General features: G+C 38.2%; 1 long non-coding RNA gene across 5 annotated transcripts in view; it reads left to right on the forward strand.

The window, feature by feature from the left end:
• Positions 1-6,504, forward strand: part of LOC102401766 — a 19,795-nt gene extending 13,291 nt beyond the window's left edge. For 4 of the 5 annotated variants that reach the window (XR_006552469.1, XR_006552471.1, XR_006552472.1 and 1 more), the window contains exon 3: positions 356-6,504. This is a non-coding gene — a long non-coding RNA (uncharacterized LOC102401766). The remainder of the gene's footprint in view (positions 1-355) is intronic. The other variant, XR_006552470.1, reaches the window with a different exon arrangement.
• Positions 6,505-25,141: the final 18,637 nt, after the last annotated feature.

Raw genomic sequence — 25,141 nt, forward strand, 5'->3', positions numbered from 1 at the left:
GCATGTTTGAGAATCTGTTCAAATAAGTGATGGGTAGTTGTGTTTCCTACCACTACAACAAAGAGAAAGCAAAAAAGGTGTAGCAGACTTCTGGGGGTTCTGTAGGCAACAAAATAAAGCACATTTGGGTGACCTGCTCTAACCTGTTTTCTGGGTAACCGTAAGATTGCAAGTTTTGATGGGGGGTGGCCTTGTGATTAGGCAGGTCCATTGGTACTGGAAGTTCACGTGGTAAGAAATATTAAATGAAGGCTTCGGTAAGTTCCCATAGGGGAATTACAACACAGACCCTTCGGTTTGGAAATAAGTACATATCTTCCTCAGCCAACAACATTTTCTTTTGTTTCTTTGAAAGGCAGCTCCAGATTTGCTCCTGCTACCTGGTAGGATGGAACACCTGACCATGGGACATCAAGTGACTGCGTGAATAATCAAACCACCTGTCGTGAACTGATGTTATCTGATTCACCAAACCGTACAGCTGGATGAGCACAGAAGCAGTCCACTCCCTGTTAGACTGGGAACTGGCTACAGCTAAACTAAATGAGCAGGTGACTCCGACTCCTGTAGTCCCTGACCCTGCTCCTTCAGCATTTTTCCCCCAACCCATATAAATTGCTTCAGGAGGAGTTCCTTCTGACCAGTTAATGGAAGAGAAAAAAGTGTGGGTCCTATTCTTTCTTGAAAGAATCTGCAGTGAGCTGGCCACAGCTGGATGTGAATGGTCAGTAAAATCACCACGCATCAGTGGCCCTGACACATAATAGTAAAGGGAAATCTTTCCATAGGGAATAACTTTAGGACACATGGCCTGAGGTAGGGGTATATACTTGTCACTGTCTTATGAGTTGACAGGCTAGACGAGAACTCAGAGAGAACAAATCTGAAAACTGGCCAGTTATGATACAATAACCTGCAAATTAGGGATGCTGGCCTAAACAATGAAGTATATGCTTAGAATCCATAATCAATATATGGTGCTACCTTCCCCAGAAGGTGTATAGAGTGGGGATGAGAGTAGTCCCTCTATTTTTCAGTATGGCTAATTTTGTTAAAAAAAAAAATCAGGTGGCATGTTTTCCAAATTTGGTGAAAAGCATAGAACTATAAATCCACAAAGCTCAGTAAATCGCAAGCAGAAAAGTTACAATGAAAGTCACACCTATGCATGTTATAGTCAAACTGATAAAATACAGAAAAACAAAAGCATCCAGAGAAATTATACATTATATGCAAGATGACAGTTGTATTTTTTTAAATAAGCTTTTTAATGGAAGCATAACATATGTATAGAAAAACACAAATATAATTGTTTAGCGTGACATCACAAAATGAAGGTAACTATAGTTACCACCCACATCAATAATTATGTCCGTTCTTAGTCATTACTCTTCATCCTTCCCAAGGCTAATCACCATCCTGAATTCTAACACCAAAGATTAGGTTTGATAGTGGTTAACCTTTATATAAATTGAATGCATAATGTATCTTTAGTTTCTGGCTTCTTTTATCTAACATTGTAAGATTTATCCATGTTGTTACCTGGAGCAGGTAACATTCATTCATTCATTTTCATTGCTATTCGGTATTCTACTTTATATCACATTTATTTATCCATTCTATTCCTGATAGATACTAGAGATGTTTCTATTCTTTGGCTATTAGGAGAGCTTCTATGAACATTGTTGTGTATGTCTTTTGGTGTACACATGTACACATTTGGGCTGCATTCTCTTATTATGCCTAGTAAACCACTAGAGGAATTTTTTGGTCTGTGAAGCATCAGTCTTAGTGGCTTTGGAGGTTTTAGTACTCAAGGGAAGAATGATTCCTAGGAAACATGGTTTCAGTGAATTAGAAGTGGACATGGCTTGCTGGCAGGACTTTTTCCTATCATTAACCAACGAGGGGGTGGGGGTGGGGTGCGGGGGGAACACTACTGACAAAGGGGAAAGATTCCTTTTAAAAGGGGGAGCTTCGATTGCTGTTGCATAGTGGAGTGTGTAGGACTTTATATGGAATGTATGATATTCACCAGTATTCTCGGCCAGCAGTCAGTGAAAACACTAGGGTAACCCAAAAAGGACCTCCACTTGGTTTCATCTTCTAAGAATGAATGTTTGGGTCACCCTACCTGGCTCAGACGGTAAAGTGTCTGCCTGCAATGTGGGAGACCTGGGTTTGATCCCTGGGTCAGGAAGATCCCCTGGAGAAGGAAATGGCCACCCACTCCAGTACTCTTGCCTAGAAAATTCCATGGATGGAGGAGCCTGGTGGGCTACAGTCCATGGGGTCGAAAAGAGTCGGACACGACTGAGCAACTTCACTTTTATCTGGTAAAGAATTCCATTCAGCTTAGGTGCAAGCAAGGAGTGAGAGAAACCTAGATGGGTGGTGATAGAAAGCAGCTATGCTCACGAACCTAGTCTTCATGACCAGCTAAAACACTGGTTTTATGAAACTATAAATTATGTTTTGTTACTTATTTCTCTTCTCCCTTACCATATATGAAAAAGTCTGGGGTGGATAATGTTTTTGGCTTCAGATGAGAGTGTGACTGAATTGATACCACCCCATGATCAGTAGCTGATAGAAGGAGAGTGTATGGTGGAAAAGAGTTGAGATAAGTGCTTATATTCCCCCTGGCTCCCTCCATTAGAGGTTGCCCTGAACTGAATGTGTACCTTGACCAAAGATTATTGCCTCTCTCACCTGAACTCTTGACAGTTCTCTCTCCCTCAAGACTTTGGTTAATTTCTTCTGTCTCTTGGAGCTTAAGAGAGGTACAGTTCCCCTGTTGTTAGCCCTGGATTACAGAATTATCCTTGTAATTCTGTTATACCCTATACACACATTTGAAATTAGTCCCTCTGTTTAAAACAATCCTGAGTGTGTCACTTGTTTCCTGTTAGGGCTCTTGACACATGAGCTTTAAATCTCCTGTATTGTGTCTTGGATATTAGCATAGCCAGTCTTTCTTTTAGTTTTTGCAAAACTCTTCACTTTAAACTTTTCTGTATTCTAATATTTACCTCTTGAAAACAGGTTAAAGGTGTATCTTTATAAATCCAAGGCAGCAGTCTTATCTTTTAATTGGGATAGTCAATTTAAGTTTAATGTTTTTACTGATATATGAGGCTTTAAAGCTGCTATCCTACTGTTTCTTGTCTCCCCTGCTCTTCACTTTTTTTTCTCTACTTTCTTCATCCTTTGTGATGTGTCAGGTTTATTTATTCCCCTTTTCCTTATAGTTATGTCTTTTTGTTGTTGTTTAGTCACTAAGTCATGTCTGACTCTTTTGTAGCCCCATGGACTACAATCCACCAGGCTCTTCTGTCCATGGGATTTCCCAAGCAAGAATACTGGAGTGGGTTGCCATTTCCTTCCAGGGGATCTTCCTGACCCAGGGGTCAAACCTGCGTCTCCTGCACTGGCAGACAGATTCTTTACCGCTGAGCCGCCAAGGAGGCCTGCATGTCTTTTGACTATAGTTTAATTGCTGTAGAAATTAGACTGTGCATCCTTAACATCTAAAAGTCTAGTATAGGCACTTCTCTGGTAGTCCAGTGGTACAGACTCTAATGCTGTGCAGGATCAATGATAACAGCACTTATCAGTGCTGATCCTGGTACAGGATCAATGCTGGGGACCCAGGTCTGATCCCTGGTCAGGGAACTAGATCCCACTTGCGAAACTAGGAGTTTGCATGCTGATACAGAGTTCACATGCCGCAACTAAGACCCATCGCAGCCAAATAAATTAAAAATAATAATAAAAAAATAAAAGTCTAGTATACTTTAGTACTTTATCCACTTCCTGGACAATGTGAATACCCTTGACCCCTTTATCCCCATATTCTCAATTTATGTGTTGTTAATGTTAAAATCTGTATGTTTTAAATACCACAATAAGTCAGCATTGTTTTGTAAAAGTAATTATTTGTTGACATTTACCCATATATTTTCTTTACTGTTCTTCATCCCTTTCAAAATCTAAGAACTTCCATCTGAGAACATTTCTGTCTACGCAAAGGTTACTCTTTCCTCCAAGGCAGAGGTGAAAAAAGTGAAAGTGAAAGTCTGGCAGTTGTGTCCAATTCTTTGCGACCCCATACATGGAATTCTCCAGGCCAGAATACTGGAGTGGGTAGCTGTTCCCTTCTCCAGGCGATCTTCCCAACCCAGGGATTGAACCCAGGTCTCCTGCAATGTGTATTCTTTACCAGCTGAGCCACCAGAGAAGCCCAGTTTTCAGTTTCTATTTGTTTGAAAATAGCTTTATAGTGTCTTAACTTTTGAAAGTTATATCATCTGAATATGAATTCTGTTTTCTTTTAGTACTCTAAAGATAGCATCATTTGGTTCCAAAGGAGCTGTCTTATTGTCATTCATTTGATAGAATAATTTTCTTACCTACGGATGCTCAACATTTCCCCCTCTTTGAATATCAGCAGTTAGCATCTTTCACTTTTAGCATAGTTAGCATAGTTCACTTTTAATATGAAGTGCTTAGGTGTTATTTTCTTTGCCTTTTCCTTAAAGGTTTATAATGCTTCTTGAATCTAAAGCATGATGCTTTTTCTTTATTTGAGACATCTCTTTCAGTATTGCTTTGTTACAGTCCCTCATGCTTCTCCTTCTGGGTTTTAATTATATACCTATGTGGGACTTTTTTTTTTTTTTTACTCTGTATCTCCTACCTTTTAAATTTTTTCCATTTTTCATCTTTTAGTCTTTTTGTTAATCTGTCTGCAGATTCTTCTGAATTTTCTTCCAGTTCCCTAATTTTGTCTTCAACTCTGTATAATTGGCTATTAAATCCATTCACTGGGTTTTTATTGTATCTTTCAATAATAGAATTCCATTTGGTTGTGTTTCCATTCTCCACATACTTACTCATATTTTAAGTTCCTGAACAGATTAATCATAGTATTTCGGGGAATTTGGGGGAGGGCTGTGCCACATATCTTGTGGGGTCTTAGTTCTCCCCAACCAGGGATTGAACCTGGGCCACCTCAGTAAAAGCCCTGAGTCCTATCCAGTGGACCACCAGGGAACTCCCTAATTACACTGTTTTAAAGTCTTCATTTCATAATCCCCGTGAGTCCTGTTTCTATGGTTGCTTCTCTGTCTTGTCATGTCATCTCATATACCTAATTATTGTTTTATGTGTGCTGGATATTGTATATAAACAATTGTAGAGATATTTTGAGGCTTGGGATAGCATGAGTTTCTTTTAGAGAGGATTTTTTTAACTTCTTTAGGTAGCGAGGGCCATTAGCATCCTCAAATCACTGCAATCCAGTTGAGAATGGAGATGATTCAGCTCCAATCTATTTTTGGTCCACTCTGACTTGTAGGGTGCAGCACGTTAGAATCTCAACAGAAAGACTGAGGTGCTTGTCTCTTGGTGAGCCCAACTCTAGTTTTTCTCCTCTTCTCCCCTCACCTAGGTCTGTGAGCTTGCAAAAGGCTTTGTTCTTAGTTGCTTCTGGAAGAGAGAGGCCTCCATCAGAGAGGCTGTAAGCGCCTCTCCAACCTGTCTGCGTCTACTAGGTCTTAGCCATGAAATCCTCACAGTTTTGAGAGCTTTTCAATGCCTTCATACAGATATATTTCTTTGTTTTGTCTCAGCTTTCCTAGTTGTTCTCAGCAGAAACATGATCAAAACCACATAGTCCTTCATTACCAGAAGTGGAACCGCAGCGGTCTTTTTTTTTTTTTTAATTACGGTATAGTTGATGCACAATATTGTATCAGTTTCAGATATACAACACAATGATTCACAATTTTTAAAGGTTATAGTCAGTTTATAGTTATAAATAAAATAACCATATTCCCTGTGCTGTACAATACATCCTTGGAGCTGATTTATTTTATGCCTAGTTGTTTGTATCTCTTGATCCTCTACTCCTATTTTGCCCCTTCCCCCACCCCTGTCCCCTTTGGTAACCACTAGTTTGTTCTTTGTACCTGTGAGTCTGTTTCTTTTTTGTTATATTCACTAGTTTATTTTTTATATTCAACATATATGTGAGATCATACAGTATTTGTCTCTGACCCATTTTACTGAGCATAGTACCCTCCACGTCCCACCGTGTTGTTAGCAAATGGCAAGATTTCATTCTTTTTAATGAAATAGTATTCCAGTGTGTATATGTATATATATATATCACATCTCCTTTAACCATTCATGCACTGATGGACATTTCTGTTGCGAAGACTGTTTTTTTAATGTCAAAAATCTTACCGCTGCTTCCTGCCCCCTCTCCATCAAAACACACAAGGTAGTAGTTATACATATACATGGTCTATAAACTATGTATAAATAATACATATATATATAATAAATGTTCAGGTCCCTGCAATAATTGTTACTCGGGGATATGTAACTCAGAGAAGGGAAACACTGCTAAAAGCAAAGGCAGTCTCAGAAAAGTTAAAAGTTATGTTCAAAGGAACAAGAGAAGCCCAGTATGATTAAAGATTTCACATATGAAACAGAGATAAGATTCCGATCTTTATTGTCTGTATAATAGGAAACCATTGGCAGCTTCTTTATTGAGATATCTTTCAGTAAAAGCTGCGTTTAACCTGATGCTGATATGCAAGATAGAGGTAAGAGTAAAGGCAGAGAAAATCAATAGAAATCTAGAGTAATGGACCAAATATGAGTTGATGAGAGGCACCACAGTGTAATGAAAAGAATGTTGACATTAGGATCACAGAACTTGTAATTACTGGTCCTGTCAACTTAGGCAAGTAATTTAACTTCTTACTCTGCTTCCTGTTTACATGCCAGTCACCTTGTAGGCCCTTCAACAGAATGATGAAATGTTTATAACTTCTGCGTTACTCACAGAGTGGTTATGCAAATACAATGATGAAAATATTTTAAAATGTATATTAAAATGTATGCATTTGAAGGCCCAACACAGAGACTGATAAAAGAAAGATAAAAGAAAAAAAAATTACTCCAATATTGAATCTTGAAGACTAGAAAATACATTCATCTAAATATGTCAGTTAGAAGAGGAGCTGATTTTGGAAATCAGGAAAAGGGTTTGTGAAAAAATAGTGATTTACTTAATTTTAATTGTGGAAATGTTCAGTAGGTAGTTGTTGGTTACATTTACTAGTTTCATGTATTATTAGGTATTTTTCATGTGAGGTCATTTCATTCAGTCTCCTTCATAACTTTTTAAGTTCTTAGAGAAAGAAATTATTTCCTTGGGAATTTGTATTCCTCTTCATTTTTAACTTCAAAAAAAGTTTGTACCTACCCACTAATTTGATAAAGTTTGATTTATTTTGTCCAATTCATTGGTAAAGTGATTATATAGGGCATTGACTGGTTTAAAGATTGTTTGGTCCTTTCAGTTGAATACCAAACTGTAACTCTTTATGTACCTCCCTCTACAAAGTTGTCAGGCTATATACCTTACCATAATCCAGGCAAACAGTTTCTTTAACCTCTATTTGAATTCCATGTGAGACATAAAAATGTCTTATGGAAAGTCATATGTATATGTTTCTTTTATATTTTAAATGTACATGCTTTTCATTTGGATCCTGAAATTTAAGATGGTTTCTATTCCTCCTGAAATCCTTCGTTTCTCTTAATACTTTTTTTTAAGTTGAGGTAGAGTTGATTTATAATGTTGTGTCAGTTTCAGTTGTACAGCAAAGTGAGTCAGTTATACATATACATATATTTGCTGTTTTTTAGATTCTTTTCCCGTATAGAGGCCATTACACAGCACTGAGTTCCCTGGGCCATACAGTAGGTCCCTATCAGTTATCTGTTTTATACACCCATGTTGTATGCATGCATGCTAAGTTGTTTCACTCATGTGTAACCCTGTGCAACCCTATGGACGGTGGCCCGCCAGGCTCCTCTGTCCATGGCATTCTCCAGGCAAGAATAGTGGAACGGGTTGCCACACCCTTCTCCAAGGCATCTTCCTAACCCAGGAACTGAACCTGCATCTGTCTCCTGCATTGGCAGGCGTGTTCTTTACCTCTGGCACCACCTGGGAAGCCCTATTTTACACGTAGTATAATGTGTATATGTCAATCAATTTTTCCCTCTAGAACTTTAAAAAAATAAATTGTAATGAACACTCAACTGTGTCAGTCACTTACTATCTTGTGCTTTAAGAATTTGCCTCTCCTGCCCAGTTTGGCATCTTGACTGCTGTACTGTGTTACCAAATCTGTAACTTTAAATTTCTGATGGCATCCAGAATCTTGGTTAAGTTTGGACTTGCTCTTGTATCATGGTTTTCTCCTTCTCATTGTAGTGTAGTTTCCTCTATTCCTACATGAATAGAAATTTGGTAATATAGAGCTGTTTACCTTTCCTATTTTTTGCCCATTATAATTTTCTGTGTTTAACATCCTTTGTAGTAATTCTTCTACAAAAAATATTTTATGTATTTTTTTATTTCAGATCACAAAAATAACACATTAGCACCCTTCCTTACCCATTACTCAAACTTTGGCATTCTCAACCTTAGGAAACTTGGAAGTAAGAAAAAAACTGAGCAGCAAGGAAAATAGGTGTTGTAAGCTTTGTTCTGTAACAAAAATATTGATCTCTTCTTGAGAATTATTTCACAAAGGTGAATTCTCCATGTAACTGAAGCTTCATTATTCATCATGGACAGTAAGTTAGTGTAGTTTGAAGGGTCTTTACCAGTATGCTGTAAGTTTAACAACTAGCCTCTCCAGGTTAAAAAAAAAGTTCTGATTGTGATGTTTGCTGATTCCAGTGGGTTAAATACTCCCACTGTGACTCTCACTTCAAGCTAACACAGGACATCACTGAACACAGAGTTGGAAAGAGGGGTAGACTATCAGATTATAAGATTTCCCTCATGTGCACACAACAGACATAATCATAAAAACATGGATAATAATGAAATAGTAAAATAACTAAGAAAATGAATTTTGAGTATTTATTATTCAGTAATATTGGATTTTACTATATTTACTCATTGGAAAAGACTCTGATGCTGGGAGGGATTGGGGGCAGGAGGAGAAGGGGACGACAGAGGATGAGATGGCTGGATGGCATCACCGACTTGATGGACGTGAGTCTGAGTGAACTCCGGGAGTTGGTGATGGACAGGGAGGCCTGGCGTGCTGCGATTCATGGGGTCACAAAGAGCTGGACATGACTGAGCGACTGATCTGATCAGTTTATATAATTTCTGATAATGGCTGTGTTTAAATTCTGCAGAATTCTTAAACTTTTTTATTTTTTTTAATTCATTTATTTTTAAACTGAAGGATAATTGCTTTACAGTATTGTGTTGGTGTCTACCAAACATCAGCATGAGTCAGCCATAGGTTTAACCCTTCTAAATCAGCATCCTGAGGCAGCGTGAGCCAGCCCTAGCACGCTGCTGTCGATGCTCTTAGCTGTGAAGTGACAAGGACTGACCAGTATGAGTTGAAGTGGTTCTGCTAGCTAAAGCTAAACCAGATTTAATACTCAGATTTATATAGTGAAGCCTGCAATTCCACTGTCATACAGAGTAAAGTCCTTGATAAAAATAAAGTCTTCATATTCTTCCATGTATATGCTATCTTGTTGGGTGACTTGGTTACTTCTTAAAATCTTGGCTGCTGTAAATGTTTAATCTGTGTTGCCTGTAAATAAATACTGACTAAAGGAACCCAACAAGCAGTGGGCAAAAAAATGGAAATAGACATTTCTTCAAAGAAGGTATATGAATGGCAGAGCAGCACATGAAAGGATGCTGAACGTCGTCAGTCACCAGGGAAATGCAAATTAAAAGGACAATGAGATACTACTACATACCTATTAGAATGACTAAGATTGAAGACAAATCATAAGAAGGCAGGAGGAATTGGAACCCTCATACACAGCAGGAAGGAATGTAAAAAGGTACAGTCACCTGAGAAAGTGTAGCAGATTCTTAACGAGTTAAACACATGCCTACCATATGATCCAGCGATTCCACTTCTAGCTATTTACTCAAAACAAATGAAAGCACATGTCCATATGAACAATCATACAAGAATGTTCATAGCAGTTGTATTTGTAACAGACAAAAACTGGAAACAACCCAAATGTCCACAGGTGAATGGATAAAATAATTGTGGCATATCCATAAAATGGAATACTACTCAGCAACTTTAAAAAAAATGAACTATTAAGAGACACAACGTAGATAAATCTCAAAACAATTATGCCAAGTGTAAAAAGCCAGAGAAGAGAATAGGGCATACTCTTATGACTCTATTTAAATAAAATTCTAGAAAGTACTAATCAGAAAACAGACCAGTGGTTTCCTGTGTATGAGGCATAGGAAGAACGAGGGAGAGAGTTTACGCAGGAGTACAAGGACACTTGTAGTGTCATTTTGATTTTGGTGATAATTTCACAGGTGTATACATATGTCAACTTATCAAACTGCATACTTTATATGCAGCTTAGTTTATTGTCAATTATATTTCAATAAAGCTATTAAAAAACACAATCTACTCTCATATGACCAGGAGAGATGAGCAAAAAAGGAAACTGCTTTGTTGTGCATAACTTCGTTACATCTTTCATGGTAAAAATGTATAGGTCCTTTGGGCAGCCCTAAGCATATTGCTGTTGTCTTTATCACATGCTATTAGGCCAGATTCTCTTCATCTGAGTGCCTGTCTTCACATTTATCTCTAATAAAACTTCATATTGTTTTTGTTGTTGTTTAGTCGCTAAGTCATGTCTGACTCTTTTGTGACCCATGGACTGTGTAACCTGCCAGGCTCCTCTGTTCATGGGACTTCCCAGGCAAGAATACTGGAGTGGGTTAACATTTCCTTATCCAGGGGATCTTCCCGATCTGGGCATCAAACCCACGTCTCCTGCATTATTAGTTTTACATGTGACTGTTAGAGTGAGGCTTCAGTATTAATATTCATTAGATCTTTGGTTTTTCAGACTGTGTTTAATGAACACTAGGGATACCCACAGAACCATCTGAGGTATCCTGAGTGGAAATGGGGAGTGAAGATGGAAAGAAAGTGATAATCTGAATGGACAAGGCTTCAGATTTCAACCCAGGCACATTCTTTGTTTTACAGACTTAAGGACTACTGGGGAGGAAAAATAAAATATGAAAACAATGTAAATTTTACAAGCCAAGCTCAGAGCTTGATGCATAGTAGATGTTCAGTAAATATCCACTAAGTGAATTTTGATTAAATGTAAACTGCCTCTCCTTTCTACACACCCTCTTTCTCAATTTGGCATAAAAAGTTTTATTCTGTCATTTGAGTTTCTTGAGATGGGAACAAACATTTATTTTTGAGAAGAACTGTTGATTTTACACTTTAAAAACAATTATACAACAACATGGAAAACTTCGCTAACAAATTCATGATCTTCTACGTTAGGCCCTTAAGGAGGCCTTTTTTTTCCTTTCTTCAGTTAGTTCTTTAGTTTCCCTCTTCAGTAATCCCACACTTACCTCATTTTCTCGTGCCCAATTCAGTCATCACATAGCTCTCCTTCCTATTTTACCAAGAAAGCTGAGAACATTGATTATTAATGGCCAACCTCCTGCCTCCTCACACCTAAAATTTATCTTCATTTTTACCCATTCTAATCTTCTTGACTCTAGTCCCTGATAGGTTTGCAGTGCTAAGTCTTGTCCAACTCTTTGCAATCCCATAGACTATAACCCACCAGATACCTCTGTCCATGGGACTTTTCAGGCCAGAATACTGGAGTCATTGCCATTCCCTTTTCCAGAGGATCTTCCTGACCCAGGGATCAAACCTGCATCTCTTGCATCTGCTGCTTTGGTAGGTGGATTCTTTACCACTAGCACTGTCTGAGCAGCCCAGATACATTTATCCCTTTTATAGAATCAAATACTGTTTGACCTCCTGTCATGTCTTCTGAAGAAACTGGCTCCATCAATTAATCTCGCCATTCTGTTCTGTCTCATTGGAAAAGACCCTGATGCTGGGAAAGATTGAGGGGAGGAAGAGATGGAGGCAACAGAGGATGAGATGGTGGGATGCATTAGCAATTCAATTGACAAGAATTTGAGCAAACTCCAGGAGCTAATGAAGGACAGGGAAGTCTAGCTGCAGCCCATGGGGTCACAAAGAGTCAGACATGACTTAGTGACTGAATAACAACAAAAACCACCTTTGATCCTGAGTTCCTCTTACCTAATAACGTGGGAGAAATATCAATAACCTCAGATATGCAGATGACACCACCCTTATGGCAGAAAGTGAAGAGGAACTAAAGAGCCTCTTGATGAAAGTGAAAGTGCAGAGTGAAAAAGTTGGCTTAAAGCTCAACATTCAGAAAACAAAGATCATGGCATCTGGTCCCATCACTTCATGGGAAATAGATGGGGAAACAGTGGAAACAGTGTTTATTTTTGGGGGCTCCAAAATCACTGCAGATGGTGACTGCAGCCATGAAATTAAAAGACGCTTACTCCTTGGAAGGAAAGTTATGACCAACCTAGATAGCATATTCAAAAGCAGAGACATTACTTTGCCAACAAAGGTCCGTCTAGCCAAGGCTATGGTTTTTCCTGTGGTCATGTATGGATGTGAGAGTTGGACTGTGAAGAAGGCTGAGCGCCGAAGAATTGATGCTTTTGAACTGTGGTGTTGGAGAAGACTCTTGAGAGTCCCTTGGACTGCAAGGAGATCCAACCAGTCCATTCTGAAGGAGATCAGCCCTGGGATTTCTTTGGAAGGAATGATGTCGAAGCTGAAACTCCAGTACTTTGGCCACCTCATGCGAAGAGTTGACTCATTGGAAAAGACTCTGATGCTGGGAGGGATTGGGGGCAGGAGGAGAAGGGGATGACAGAGGATGAGATGGCTGGATGGCATCACTGACTCGATGGATGTGAGTCTGGGTGAACTCCGGGAGTTGGTGATGGACAGGGAGGCCTGGCATGCTGTGATTCATGGGGTCGCAAAGAGTCGGACACGACTGAGTGAACTGAACTGAACTGAATACCCTATTTCTAATTCCCTGTCGTGGCCAAGCTCTCCATTTTGTCTCTTTCCATTCAGTTCGCAACACCTCCCTAGTATATATGAAACTTCTATACCATGTGACACTTGATATTTGGAGTAGATGGTCAAATATTTTTTAGTTGAATAAACTGGAATCTGTGGAGGAAAAAGTCACAAGGTTAGACCCAACAAATCCAACATTAGGTGTGTGACAAAAGGATTTTTATAACCTCTATATCAGTGTTTCTCAAACTAGAATATTTGAATTCTTTACCAGATACTTTTCCTCATGTTGCGATTTATTTCATTAATCTACAGAAAGAAATATAAATATTGTCCAGATCACCTGGATCCCACTTACAACTTAGTACTACTGTGTGATTCCAGAGCCTGTGTCATGTTTAGGGTTATGATCTTGTTAGTACCATGAAACAGTACTTTGTCTTAGGCAAACGAGAACAGACATAGATAACAGTTGCTTATTTCTGGCCATCAGTGGAATGACATCAGTGAAAGAATGAACAAGGTCTAAAGGGTCTAGTAGAGAAAGCTGGTCACTATATATAGAACACAGCAGTTAGTTATGCCAAATATAAAAGAACCTAAATTGTAGCAGTCAGCTCTATATTTGTTTTTAGAGGTGATTTAATTTGTAAAGAATAAAAAATCAAGTAGCACATAAATATTAATTTTATTAGTTTACATTTTCCCACATTTCATATATAAACTTAAGAGCATAAAGTTTATATCAAGTATTTTGTTATTTTTATTATAGTATTATACGTTATTGTCATCTTACATATTTGTGTGTGCATATATATATATATGATTTTATTACATTCTAATAAATAACTGGAGGGGAAACCTCAAAAATTTTTTTTTCTTAACATCAGCTCTACCCATTAAATACCCTGTACTATGTGTCTTTACTGCAGTTTAGTTGTTAAGTCGCTCAGTCACGTCTGACTCTTTGAGACACCATGGCCTGCCGCACTCCAGGCTTCCCTGTCCATCACCAACTCCCAGAGCTTGCTCAAACTCAGTGTCCATTGAGTTGGTGATGCCATCCAACCATCTCATCCTCTGTCGTCCCCTTCTCCTGCCTTCAGTCTTTCCCAGCATCAGGGTCTTTTCCCAGTGAGTCAGTTCTTTGCATCAGGTGGCCAAATATTAGTTTCAGCTTCAGCATCAGTCCTTCCAATGAATATTCCAGACTGATTTCCTTTAGGATGGACTGGTTGGATCTCCTTGCAATCCATGGGACTCTCAAGAGTCTTCTCCAGCACCACAGTTCAAAAGCAGCAATTCTTCATCACTCAGCTTTCTTTATAGTCCAACTGTCACATCTATACATGACTGCTGGAAAAACCATAGCTTTGACTAGATGGACCTTTGTCAGCAAAGTTATGTTTCTGCTTTTTAATATGCTGTCTAGTTTGGTCATAGCTTTTCTGTCAAGGAGCAAGTGTCTTTTAATTTCATGGCTGCAGTCACCATCTGCAGTGATTTTGGAGCCCAAGAAAATAAAGAATCTCACTGTTTCCATTGTTTCCCCATCTATTTCCCATGAAGTGATGGGACTAGATGCCATGATCTTAGTTTTTTGAATATTGAGTTTTAAGCCAACTTTTTCACTCTCCTCTTTCACTTTGATCAAGAGGCTCTTTAGTTCTTTGCTTTCTGCCATAAGGGTGGTGTTATCTGCATATCTGAGGTTATTGATATTTCTCCTGGCAATCTTGATTACAGCTTGTGCTTCATCTACCCTGGCATTTCGCATGATAAGTTAAACAAGCAGGGTGACAGTATACAGCCCTGACGTACTCCTTTCCCAATTTGGAATCAGTCTATTGTTCCATGTTCAGTTCTAACTGTTGCTTCTTGACCTGCATATGGATTTCTCAGGAGGCAGGTAAGGTGGTCTGGTATTCCCATCTCTTGAAGAATTTTCCAGTTTGTCGTGATCCACACAGTCAAAGGCTTAGGCATAGTCAATAAAGTGGATGTAGATGTTTTTCTGGAACTCCTGCTTTTTCGATGATCTAACGAATGTTGGCAATTTGATCTCTGGTTCCTCTGCCTTTCCTAAATCCAGCTTGAACATCTGGAAGTTCACAGTTCACATACTCTGGAAGTCTGGCTTGGAGAATTTTGAGCATTTCTTTGCTAGTGTGTAAGATGAGTGCAATTGTGCAGTAGTTTGAACATTGTATGGCATTGCTTTTCTTTGGGATTGGAATGAAAACTGACTTTTTCCAGTCCTGTGGCCACTCCTGAGTTTTCCAAATTTGCTGGCATATTGAGTGCAGCACTTTAACAGCAATTATTACAACTATTTTAGGTCTTTCTCACAATCACAACTCATCTAGATTATTTCAATACCATCTCAATTGGTCTCTTTAATCTCTATCCTAACATACACTTTTGCTAAATCTTTCACATTACTATCATAGTTATCTTCTCATGATTAAAATATGATCATGACTTTATGCTAAAAATTTAATTCCCTCGTCCCATACCCTTCACAATTAAATCTGAGCTCATTAACATGTCTTATAAGGCCCTCAAGATATCCAGGCTTGTCTTGGCAAAGTTTTATCTCTTTTCATCTTTGCTCATTCATCCCTCCCACCCCTACACACACCACCACTACTCCTCCTGTAGTCAAAGTATGTTCTAAACTACCAAAGTACCTTGGAAACTTACTTTCCAAAGTTTTGGAAATTGTAATTCCCAAAACTTATCAGGCCAAGTTCTCTGATTGTTTTGCACGATGTTCCCTCTGCCTAGGAGCATTCCTTTTTTTTTTTTCCTGGCATGACCTTCTTTTTATTTGTTTAAATACAACTCCCTTCTGAAGATGGCCTCCCCATCTCCAGCTGGCTTGGGCATATCAGTATTACTCTATGATCCCAGGTGGCACAGTGGTAAAGAATCTCCCTGCCATTGCAGGAGACACAAGAGTCTCAGGTTTAATCCCTGTCAGGAAGATCCCCTGGAGAAGGAAATGGCAACCCACTTCAGTATTCTTGCCCGGGAAAATCCACAGACAGAGGAGCCTGGTGGGCTACAATCCATGGGGTCACAAAGAGTCAGACATGCCTGCTGCTAGGTCACTTCAGTTGTGTCCAACTCTGTGTGACCCCATAGACGGCAGCCCGCCAGGCTCCCCCGTCCCTGGGATTCTCCGGGCAAGAACACTGGAGTGGGTTGCCATTTCCTTCTCCAGTGCATGAAAGTGAAAAGTGAAAGTGAAGTCGCTCAGTCATGTCCGACTCTTAGCGACCTCGTGAACTGCAGCCTACCAGGCTGCTCCATCCATGGGATTTTCCAGGCAAGAGTACTGGAGTGGGGTGCCATTGCCTTCTCCAGTCAGACATGACTAAGTGAGCACAATATTACTCTATATATGCACTTATAGCATTGTATACACCCTAATGGTGAGCTCATAGTTAATGGGCTCCCCACATAAAAATTTTTCCTAAAGGTGACAGCTGGCTTTCGTCTGTGTATCTTCAACATCTAGCTCAGTGCCTAGCACATAACAGGCACTCAATATTTTTTTTAAATGAACACTTAAGATGGGAGTGATTATCATCAACAAATCTGTTACATTAACATCCTTTGGCCTAAATCTGAAGATACCACCTAGCCTGCTGCTGCTAAGTCGCTTCAGTTGTGTCCGACTCTGTGCGACCCCATAGATGGCAGGCCACCTAGCCTACTCAGACCTAAATATCAGGGTTTTTTTTTTTTTTTTTTTTGAAGAATGTTTTAAATTAATTTTTGGCTGCGCTGATTGGTTGTTGCTTTGTGTGGGCTTTCTCTAGTAGCCGTGAGTGGGGCTACTCTTCACCGCAGTGTGCCGGCTTCTCATTGTGACGGCTTCTCTAATGGCAGAGCACCGGCTGTAGTCTCGTGGGCTTCAGTAGTTGCAGCATGTGAGCTCAGCAATTGCAGTTCATGGGCTGTAGAGCACAGGCTCAGGAATTTTGGCACACAGGCTTCATTGCTCCGAGACATGTGGAATCTTCCCGAACCAGGGATCAAACCCATGTCCCCTGCATTGGCAGGCAGATTCTTACCCAGTGCACCACCAGGGACGTCCTAAGTATCATTGACAACTCACATCGAAAGCAGTCCCATTTTATAAATCCACATTTTTTAACTGTAAATAAGGAATTTTGGGGGGAAGGCAAAACAATTATATATGAACATGTTACAGGGACCAGATTTTTAAGCTAGCAAGTATTAATACAAAAAAAAAGGCAACTAAGTTATGTAAAACTGAACCACTGTAAATAATGGTGGTACCCTGAATTCTGTTCTTCCAGCCAGAGTAGGAGACCTTGTAGTACTTGAGTAAAGAGGAAGAGGAAAAGGTTGCCTCTTCACTTCCAGTTCCCTCAAGGAAGTCTACCTTTGACAGTTTCCTTCCTACTTCTTTCTGTAACTCTCTCCATCTAGTTTCCAGTGTCCTTAACCATCCCTTTTGTCCCTAATCATAGCCCTGTCCAAGCCAGGGGTACCCATTTAGCCCTACCCTGAAAATACTCCAGGGTAATCTTCCCCTTCTCTCCATTTGCACAGAATAGAAACAAGGAATGGCTAAATTTATATAAACCTTCAAATATCTAGTTATATCTTAACTCTTGGCCTTTGTGTCTAAATTACTGTTGGAAAATTGATCAAGCATTGTAGCAACCATGTTCTTTCTTGTATAGGTCTTTTTGTAAGATGGGGAACCTGTATCATGGTATCATGCTGTTCTTACTGTATATGAAAAAGTCCATTCACATTATTACTTAATCATTGAGATTTAATACATTTTGATGATGGGATATCTCTGAAATTGTCATACTTCAACATCAAATGAGCCAAATTCTTAAAAGTTTTTAGTTTTTAGATGTAGTAGAATGTTTCTTAATAAGTTTCAGTCTTTCTTACTGTGCCATGTGTTAAATCATTACTTCCCTGCAATGAAAAAAATCAACAGGTACTAGAGAGTATTAATGGAGAAGGCAATGGTACCCCACTCCAGTACTCTTGCCTGGAAAATCCCATGGACGGAGGAGCCTGGTAGGCTGAAGTCCGTGGGGTCGTTGAGAGTCAGACACAACTGAGCGGCTTCACTTTCACTTTCCACTTTCATGCATTGGAGAAGGAAATGGCAACCCACTCCAGTGTTCTTGCCTGGAGAATCCCAGGGACGGGGGAGCCTGGTGGGCTGCCCTCTATGGGGTCACATAGGGTTGGACACGACTGAAGCGACGCAGCAGCAGATAGTATTAAAAACTAAAAGCCTCTCATATGTGGCTCCATTAAGCCACTCAGATACTATATAGATTGATTCTTTAGAACCACACAGTACAACATTCCCATAATCACACCTAATTTAAAATTCTCTAATGGAAGAATTTTACATTTATCATCACTGTCTTATACATTCTCACCTATATACTTAACTAATCAAATTCAGTATGGGTTAAATGATAATTTTGGTCTAAATTACAATACATCTCTGTTTAGATTTTGTAGATTGTTATTGAAACAAGAAACACTGTCATTAATGTTGGGAAGTAATTCTAATTTGAATTCCTTACTTTTAGTTAAGTACATTTAAAGTTAATTTGTATTTTGGAACCCAAAATTACGGCAGCCACCCCAGTGGCTTCAGCCCATGCCACAAACCTAAATGTCAGTCAGCTTGCACTTACATGAAACACCCAACTTAGAAACCTAACATATACCAATCACAAACTTCCAACTCAGCTTAAAGAGCTCACCTGACCCTAGAAAACAGGACCTGCTGGCCTTACAAGAAAATCCCTGACCTCCGAGGCAACCGAGCTCTGTTTTGGTGTTGCTGCTTGTAATGATCTATAAAACTCCCTCTTGCCTAAAATCCCTGGAGAAGGGAAAGAGTGTTCCACTGCTTACACCCTCAATCTATAGATTGTTTTTCCTTGAATAAAGGACATCAAACTCATTACTAAGTTGTTTTAATTTTGTCATTTGATAGCACCTAATCCTCAAATTTCTTATCTAGATGATTTACCCCCAATTTTCAACTACTTGATTTTATTTGAAATTTTAAAGAAAGATTTCTATATTTAGAGTATACCAAAATCAGATGTATTCTATTTCTGATCATAATCAAGAACTTTAACTTTCAATAAAATATGCTATTTAAAATTAATGTTAATCACTATGTTTTATGCAAATACTGATAAAAATACCTCCAAACTTAAGACTGACAGCAAATGATTATTATGTTAAAACCAAATCTAAATTACATTATTGTTTGTATTGAAGGAAAAATCTCTTACTGGATATAAACATCAGGTTATCATCAATAACCTGAGAAGTATGAGATACTGAAAATATTCAGTAATAAGAATATTCTTATTTCAGACTGATCTCATGTTTTTGTTCTAATTCATTAGTTTTTAAAAATCTACATTGACGTAATTCACATACCATAATACCCAGTCTTTTTAAAGTGCACAGTTTAGTGAATTTCAGAATATTCAGAGTATTATGTAATCATCATCATTATCTAACTTTCATTACCTCCCCATAAAAGACCACATACTCATAAGCTGCCACTCCCCATTCTCCCTGCCCTAGCATTCTACTAGTCATTTCATATGAATGGAACCATACAGTACATGGCCTTTCATGTCTGCCTTTTTTCATTTAGCAGAATGTTTTCAAGCTTCTAGATACATGTTGTAGCAATATCAGTGTTTTGTTCTTTCTTATTAATTAAAAATATTCCATCATATAGAGACACCATATTTTATTTATCCATTTATTAGCTGATGGACATTTGAGCTGTTTCCACTTTTTGGCAGCTATGAATAATACTCTGAACATTCATGTATACAACTCTTTACATGGAAAGTGCTCAGATTTAATTTTTAGCTTTACATTTGGGCATGGTTCATTATGTGCCAAAAACCATCTTATTTTAAGGTCAAACGATGTTCTCAGCATGAAAATAAGTCTCCTAAACCACACTAACTTGTCTTGCTTACAAAATAAAATTGTGAACTGGAAAGATATAAAGACTAATTTGATTTTTATGCAAAAAATATCAAATAACATTTGAGTTGGGGTCCATATTACCTATTCCAAGTAGAATTTGGAAACATCCAGTTTACATATTTATAACTTTATATTAAATCTGGACCATAACATTTGTAATTTAATCAATAAAATGGCATAAACTGTGTTAGAGCCAGTGTCCTTAGCGAGCTATAAAACTATGACAGCACAAGTCAGAATGGCCATCATTAAAAAATTTGCAAATAACAAATGCTGCAGAGGGCGGAGAGAAAAGGGAACCCTCCTGCACTGCTGGTGGGAGTGCAAACTGATGCAGCCACTGGAAGACAGTATGCAGGTTCCTTACAAAGCTAAAAATAGACATGCCATACGATCCAGCAACCCCACTGCTGGGCATATATTCAGGGAAAACTAATTTGAAAAGATAAAACTCAGTGTTCATAGCAGCACTGTTTACAACAGCCAAGACATGGAAGCAACCTAAATGTCCATCAACAGATGAATGGATAAAGATGGAATACTACTCAGTTGTAAAAAATGAACGCAATAATACCATTCGCAGCAACATGGATGGACCTAGAGATTATCATACTAAGTAAGTTAAAGACAAATACCTAATAAACCATGATGAAGAAGACGATCTAAGTATACGTATAACTGAATCACTTTACCGTGCACCATAAACTAACACTGTAAACCAAGTATACTTCAATTAAAAAAAAATTCTGTGACAAAGTTACAAAGATCTGAAAATATAGACCTAATATTAATAGCATTAATAACGTAAGTATATGTACTAGTCTGTGTTAACTACATTTTAACTAACCCCTGTACTCACATTATTACAATAATGTGGCTGCACTGATGCATTCGTATAATATTAGGACTTCATAATTTGGATTCGTTATTCTGTTGCCACTTTTAGAAGAATATAAAGAATGAAGAAAATTAGCATAAAAGTGGCAACAGAATAACGAATCCAAATTATGGAGTCCTAACATTATACGAATGCGTCCGTGCAGCCACATTATTGTAATAATGTGAGTACAGGGGTTAGTTAAAATGCAGTTAACACAGACTAGTTATTAATACTATTAATATTACGTCTATATTTTCAGATCTTTGTAACTTTGTCACAGAATTTTTTTTTTTTTAATTGAAGTATACTTGGTTTACAGTGTTAGTTTACGGTACACAGTAAAGTGATTCAGTTATACGTATACTTATATCATCTTCTTCATCGTGGTTTATTAGGTATTTGTCTTTAACTTACTTAGTATGATAATCTCTACGTCCATCCATGTTGCTGCAAATGGCATTACTGTGTTCATTTTTTACCACTGAGTAGTAGTCCATCGTGTACATATACTACATCTTTATCCATTCATCTGTTGATGGACATTTAGGTTGCTTCCATGTCTTGGCTATTGTAAATAGTGCTGCTCAAGATTAGCAAGAAGAGATAAGAAAGCCTTCTTCAGCGATCAATGCAAAGAAATAGAGGAAAACAACAGAATGGGAAAGACAACAGAATGGGAAAGACTAGCGATCTCTTCAAGAAAATCAGAGATACCAAAGGAACATTTCATGCAAGGATGGGCTCGATAAAGGACAGAAATGCTATGGACCTAACAGAAGCAGAAGATATTAAGAAGATATGATAAAAATACACAGAAGAACTGTACAAAAAAGTTCTTCACGACCCAGATAATCACGATGGTGTGATCACTCACCTAGAGGCAGACATCCTGAAATGTGAAGTCAAGTGGGCCTTAGAAAGCATCACTACGAACAAAGCTAGTGGAGGTGATAGAATTCCAGTTGAGCTATTCCAAATCCTGAAGATGCTGTGAAAGTGCTGCACTCACTATGCCAGCAAATTGGGAAAACTCAGCAGTGGCCACAGGACTGGAAAAGGTCAGTTTTCATTCCAATCCCAAAGAAAGGCAATGCCAAAGAATGCTCAAACTACTGCACAACTGCATTCATCTCACACACTAGTAAAGTAATGCTCAAAATTCTCCAAGCCAGGCTTCAGGAATATGTGGACCATGAACTTCCTGATGTTCAAGCTGGTTTTAGAAAAGGCAGAGGAACCAGAGATCAAATTGCCAACATCCACTGGATCATGGAAAAAGCAAGAGAGTTCCAGAAAAACATCTATTTCTGCTTTATTGACTATGCCAAAGCCTTTGACTGTGTGGATCACAATCAACTGTGGAAAATTCTGAGAGATGGGAATACCAGACCACCCGATCTGCCTCTTGAGAAACTTGTGTGCAGGTCAGGAAGCAACAGTTAGAACTGGACATGGAACAACAGACTGGTTCCAAATAGGAAAAGGAGTACGTCAAGGCTGTATATTGTCACTCTGTTCATTAATATGCAGAGGACATCATGAGAAACGCTGGACTGGAAGAAACACAAGCTGGAATCAAGATTGCTGGGGGAAATATCAATAACCTCAGATATGCAGATGACACCACCCTTATGGCAGAAAGTGAAGAGGAACTAAAAAGCCTCTTGATGAATGTGAAAGTGAAGAGTGAAAAAGTGGGCTTAAAGCTCAACATTTAGAAAACGAAGATCATGGCATCCGGTCCCATCACTTCATGGGAAATAGATGGGGAAACAGTGTCAGACTTTATTTTTCTGGGCTCCAAAATCACTGCAGATGGTGACTGCAGCCATGAAATTAAAAGACGCTTACTCCTTGGAAGGAAAGTTATGACCAACCTAGATACTATATTCAAAAGCAGAGACATTACTTTGCCAACAAAGGTTCGTCGAGTCAAGGCTATGGTTTTTCCAGTGGTCATGTATGGATGTGAGAGTTGGACTGTGAAGAAGGCTGAGTGCCAAAGAATTGATGCCTTTGAACTGTGGTGTTGGAGAAGACTCTTGAGAGTCCTTTGGACTGCAAGGAGATCCAACCAGTCCACTCTGAAGGAGATCAGCCCTGGGATTTCTTTGGAAGGAATGATGCTAAAGGTGAAACTCCAATACTTTGGCCACCTCATGCGAAGAGTTGACTCATTGGAAAAGACTCTGATGCTGGGAGGGATTGGGGGCAAGAGGAGAAGGGGACGACAGAGGATGAGATAGCTGGATGGCATAACTGACTCGATGGACGTAAGTCTGAGTGAACTCCGGGAGTTGGTGATGGACAGGGAGGCCTGGCGTGCTGCGATTCATGGGGTCGCAAAGAGTCAGACACGACTGAGTGACTGATCTGATCTGATCTGATTCATTAAGAAGGAAGATTGTGTCAGTTCTTCAGCATTTTTGTATGTTTTTAATTTCTGAATGTAACCCTTTATTTCAATATATAAAGCTGTAATCTTTTTTAGCACATTGCACACTACAATATAAAAAATGATTATTTTCTTTTTGTCAGATGGGGACATTTCTATCATTGTAACTCAAATAGGTTAAATGCAACTGTCAAGTGGGTTCTGTATATTACCAGATATGTGAATGGTGTTTTAAAATCTGAGCTACTCCTAAACTGCTTCCTAAAACATCAAAATGCTTGTACATGGTCCTTTTAATTTTAACCTTAGCAAAACTGAGTAGAAATATGTTTGCTAGTGTAAATACAAACAGAAAGCATAATCAGCCAATAAATTTACTCTAATGACAAATAAAAATGAATGTGGGATGACATAATCACTTCTCTCCATTAAGCATGGATAATCTAGAACTTCATATATTAGGATTTATTTACGTGCAGTAATTTCTTGGATACAACCCTGATAGTAGTCAATATAAAAAATACAGTAGCACCATTATAATACAGAGGTTTAATTTCAGATATGAAAGTATGTTTCTAGGGCATGGAAAGACATGAGTGGATTTCTTCATCTTCTAAGCAAAATTCCATTACAAAAATTTCTGTAAAACAAACTATCTTCTAGCCTCAACCGATAGCCCACTTATTTTAAAGGTGGTGTTGGATATAAGCAATATAACAGCAAAGGGAGAATTTAGAAAATTCCTTTTATAACACAACATTGTAAATCAGCTATATACCAGTGAAAGCATTTTGAGGCAGTGAATGTGTATTTGTTACACTAGTGGGCAAATTAAAGTTGGCTAACAGTTGAAGGGTAAAAAAACAAACACCTTAGTAGTTGAGAGAGTGAGCTTTTCAACTATATTTCAAGTTTAAAAAAAAAAAAAAAAAAAGAGCTTGGAAATCAGACTGCCTAGGTTTAAATCCTGGCTTTATTAGTAACTGTAAGACCTTGAATGTTTCATCTGTGCAATGGGGGTTTGATGAGATAAAGAATTCAAGGGCCCAGCACATAGTACTTCAAATAATTGTTAACACCTATTATTAAGAATTTTAAATATATATTACTTTTAATATATTTCATCTTTGCTTATTATTTTCATTTTGCAATTCTTCCACCATGACTTATGTGTAAAGGCGTGTAATAATTAAGAGTGATACAGTAAAACCTAAATTATCTGGAATGCCTGAGAAACCCAAAGAATACATTTATAGGTATCAAAAAATAAAACAAATGGGATAAATTTATTTCCTATCCTATAACATGCTTCCATGTCTTCTAAACAGGAGTATACCAGTGGTAAACTTTTTATTAATAAATCACTATTATGAGTATCAATTATATTTCTATGTTAAAATTTCACAATCTCTTAAAAGATTACCAACAGGAATATGCCTGTTTGATTCCACCCAAGGATTTTTTAACATTAAGTCAATGAATACAATTCAGGGAGTGTGTGAAATTGAATTTAAAAAATTACATCTTTATATTCATTAAATCTCCCAAGTGAAAATTAGCATTTCCTTCAATTATGAATGAAAGCAGCAAACAGCTGTACCTACATATGTATCTCCAACAGGAATCACAGATCCTTTGTATCACATTACAACTGTTGCAAACTCGGGAAATTTTATGTTTATTATTATTTCAAAAATTTGATCTTTATTAGAGCCGCCAGCAGATCTTACTGTATTAATAATAAAGGACATATATTGCCATATCAAAAGTTTTTCTTGGGACTTCCCTGAAGGTCCAGTG

The sequence above is a fragment of the Bubalus bubalis genome, chromosome 7 (assembly GCF_019923935.1).
Source record: "Bubalus bubalis isolate 160015118507 breed Murrah chromosome 7, NDDB_SH_1, whole genome shotgun sequence".
NCBI classification, from domain to species: domain Eukaryota; kingdom Metazoa; phylum Chordata; class Mammalia; order Artiodactyla; family Bovidae; genus Bubalus; species Bubalus bubalis.